At 40.3% G+C, this 4,219-nt stretch overlaps 1 non-coding gene across 1 annotated transcript; it reads right to left on the bottom strand.

The window, feature by feature from the left end:
• Positions 1-1,620: 1,620 nt before the first annotated feature.
• On the bottom strand, positions 1,621-1,727 carry LOC130937962 (small nucleolar RNA R71). The gene has a single exon (XR_009069149.1). It is a non-coding gene; the product is annotated as a small nucleolar RNA R71 (small nucleolar RNA).
• Between the last annotated feature and the right edge of the window lie 2,492 nt (positions 1,728-4,219).

Consider the following 4,219-nt stretch of genomic DNA (forward strand, 5'->3'; position numbering starts at 1 on the left):
TCTTTCTTGATTTTTCATGAAGAGCACGACATTGCCCTGCTCTCCAAGAGGGCAGAGCAGAAAAATGAGCGCTACTTGCTTTGGGGTGAGGCTCCAGCTTCGAACCTTGGTGGAAGCACATTGGTTTATTTTCGCTTATTTTTGGCCCTTAAAGATTCCTTCCGTTCCTGCCTCAATTTTACGCCAAATATGGATTGCTATATATCGTTGGAAAGCTCTGAATGTCAGCTTTCCAACGCAACTGGAAGCACATCAATTGGACGTCTGTAGCTCAAGTTATAGCCCTTTGAAGGAGGCATGGTCATGCTGTGAGCGCCCAGATTTTACCTTAGCGAAAATTCTTGCTTCCAACCTCACTTTGCATCACGATTCTGCCCTGCCCTTGGCAAGAGCAGGGCAGTGTGTGCTGATTGCCTATTCTCCTTTAATTTGGTCATGGGCCACGCTTTTAAAAGCGTGGCCTAAGGCTCCAAAGTGTGCTCTAACTTCAAAGTGTGTCCCAAAGCTCTTTTTTTCTCCTTTTTTTGTGCTTCTTTGCTTCTTTTTCTTCTTATTTCCTACAAGATTTATAAAATTAAAAGATCAAGGAAATATACCAATTAAGTATAAAAGCATTCAATATTTAAGCACAATTTATCAATTTCTTGTATGAAAAAGCATAGAAAAATAGGTATATGATGACTTGTCATCAACTTGTCGAAGGGAAATTTGTTGAGAGACAAGTTTTCATGCATTATGTTTATGGCGCCGTTGCCGGGGATTGATTTTGAATCAACAATGATTAAGTTGGAAGTTCACTAGATTGAGCATTTTCTATTTCTTTGTTTGTTTATTTGATTCAGTCAATTTCTTTCAGTTTGTTTAGTTTTTTCCTCATCCCCTTCACCCTCTTTTTTTTCTTTATTTTTTTGTTAATTACAATTCTGCTCACTAACCCACTAACTATTTGATAATTTGCATTACTCACACTAACAATTACTCTAACAAGAATAGTCTCTTTATTTTATCTCTTGCTGTGTGTTTTGTTAGTTGTATGACAGGGAGAAGAGAGGGACCTTTAACTTCCTTCGATTCAGAACCTGAAAGGACCCTCTGGAGACTAAGGAGGGAAGCAAGAAGGAAAGGAATTGTTGGTGCTGAGGAAGAAGAAGAGTACTTTGAACCTAACATGGAAGAGAATTTGGAAAACAATCATGAAGAAGAAGCTCACAACCATGCTAGAGAAGGCCTGCAAACTGTGTTGGGCAAGAAAGGAGAGTTCTAGGCTCCTACATTAATCCTAATCTAGGAAACTGTTAAAGTAGCATTTAGAAGCCCACCATACATGCCAACAACTTTGAACTAAAATCCCAGCTCATCACCCTTGTTCAGAACAATTGTTCATTTGGAGGAAGTGCTCAAGAAGATCCCAATCAACACCTAACCACCTTCTTGAGAATTTGTGACACTGTGAAGTCTAATGGAGTCCACCCGGATGTCTATAGGCTGTTCTTGTTCCCTTTTTCACTCAGGGACAAGGCATCCAAATGGCTTGAATCCTTCCCAAAGAAGAGCTTAACAAATTGGGAAGATGTGGTGAGCAAATTTTTGGCACGATTCTACCCTCCTCAAAGAATCAACAGGCTGAGAGCTGAGGTGCAGACTTTCAGGAAACAAGATGGTGAGACTCTCTATGAAGCATGGGAGAGGTTCAAGGACTTAATAAGAAGATGCCCACCAGATATGTTCAATGAATGGGTTCAACTTCATATTTGATGACAAGTCATCATATACCCATTTTTCAAGCTAATTTCACTTGTTTTGTTAGCATTTATGCACTTTCTTACATCCTAAGTAAGTGATTTGGAGTGAAAATGCATAACTTCTCTAAATCAACCAACCACCATAAAATTAATGTTAATTCATGAGGTTTAAGCTAATTTTAATTGAATTTTAATTGATTTATAAGCCTTATGAATTTAGTGATACTTGGAGTGGTTGTTTTGGTTTATTTCAGGTGAAGAAAAGAATAAAAGAGAAAAGCGTGACCTAAAGAAAGCGTGACCCAAGGAGAAGGAAGTGTGGTCAAAGGAAGGGAAAGTGTGCCGCATGCAATAGGGGAGGCAAGCATTGCCCTCCACAAGGGCACACTGCCCTCTAGGAGGGCAACATAAGGGAACTAAGCAAAGAAGGCAACTCTGCCCTGCCCACTACAAGGGCAGAGCACAAATTTGTGCCTTGGAATCAAGAGGAATAAAATGTTGCCCTGCCCTCCACAAGGGCAGTATCGGGCTCACCAAGGGAGAAAATCAAAGGAAAATGTCTCCAAATGCTTGCCACAAGAGTTGAACACGGGACCATGAGGAAGCAAGGAACTAAGTCCCATCACCGTGCCAAGAAACCAAGGAAAATGAATGAGCGTGTGTTTCGGCCATGATTCAAACCTGGGACATCAAAGTGAAAACACTGCCCTGCCCTCCGCGAGGGCAGGGCAGCATTTTGTTGGTGCATGGATCTGGCGCACCAAGGCTCAATTCTGGCGCACCATCACCATCCTGGCAGCACCAATTTTTCCTGCCCTGCCCTCCGCGAGGGCAGGGCAGCGTTTTGCGCACCAAGACTGCACCAAGCCGCACCAAGAAAGCACCAACACGCACCAAATCCTGCCCTGCCCTCCACAAGGGCAGGGCAGCCTCCTGGGAGCTACCATTTTGGGCCGAAAAATTCAATTAAAATTCCAATTGAATTCATTTCTTCACCAAATCAAAAGCCCATCCAAATCCCAAAATCCAAGAATAGAAAGTGTATAAATAGGAGTTAGTTTGATGTAATTAGGACTTTTACTTTGGACCTTTACTTTGAACTTTTAGCTTTGCTTTTGAATTTGGCACTTTCTTTGAGCTTTGAGCTTTTGCACTTTCTTGGAGAAACTTGACCGAGAGTTCAAAGAATTGGGGAGGAGAATTGATCTCTCTTCTTCTTCATTCTTGCCTGAGCACTTTTACTTTTCTTGTTTAGAGTTTTGGGTGTGAAGAGTTGAGGAAATTCTGTCTCAACCTCCATTCAAAATCTCTTTAATCACCTTCTGCATAATTGAATTCAATTTCAATTTCCTTTACTGCTTCTTCTTTTAATTCTTGTTAATTTCTTTGAGTACTTGGATCTGGGAAGGTAATTGAGATCTAGGCTCTGCTACCTAGTCTCTTGAACCCTGAGATCCCAATTTACTTTTGGTTCTACTGTGAACCTTTGCTGCACTTTATTTCCTTTCTGTTTGAATTCTCATTGCTTCTAATTCAATTTCTGCTCTCTTAATTATTGCAATTTACTTTCTCTTTGTTTAGATTCTGCAATCCCAGTCCTCAAACCCCTTTTATATTCAAGCAATTTACATTTCTTGCCATTTAAGTTACTGCAATTTACATTTCTTGCCCTTTAAGTTTCAGTCATTTACTTTCTTGTTCTTTAAGATTCAGCAAGTTTATTTTCCTGTTCTTTAATTTACTGCAATTTGCCCTTCCCCCTTTACATTTACTGTCATTTACTTCCTGTTAAACACAAATCACTCAACCAACACTTGATTTGCTTGACTAAACCAACCACTAAACTAAAATTGCTCAATCCTTCAATCCCTGTGGGATCGACCTCACTCATGTGAGTTATTATTACTTGATGCGACCCGGTACACTTGCCGGTGAGTTTTGTGTCGGATCGTTTTCCGCACATCAAGTTTTTGGCGCCGTTGCCAGGGATTGAAATAGATTGACAATGATTAAGTGAAGTGGAGGTCTAGATTAAGCACTTTTTCTTTTCTGTTATTCTAATTCCTACTAACACACTAACTGTTTGAATTTTTGCTTAAACTAACTCAAACTTCACTCCAACTATAGAGTGAAGTTTCATTGGCTTTCTGGATGTTTGTGTTTATTGTTGTGTGTTTGTATGTCAAGTACAGGAAGATCTTCCCCTGTCCTCTCTGAAATTGACCAAAGAACTCTTCGAAGAATAAGAAGAGCTGAAAGAGGAAAGAACGTTATTGGAGAGGAAGAATCTGAGGAGGAATTCCAAGAGATGGAAGGAGATCCCAATCAACCAGGAGAAGGAGCCAACAATAACCAACAACAACGAAAAGTCTTGGCTTCATACACATTTGCAAATGCTAGACACTGTGGGAGTAGCATTCTTCCTCCCAATGTCAATGCAAACAACTTTGAATTAAAGCCACAACTCATCACTTTGG

Source organism: Arachis stenosperma, chromosome 6 (genome assembly GCF_014773155.1).
Source record: "Arachis stenosperma cultivar V10309 chromosome 6, arast.V10309.gnm1.PFL2, whole genome shotgun sequence".
In the NCBI taxonomy this organism is placed as follows: domain Eukaryota; kingdom Viridiplantae; phylum Streptophyta; class Magnoliopsida; order Fabales; family Fabaceae; genus Arachis; species Arachis stenosperma.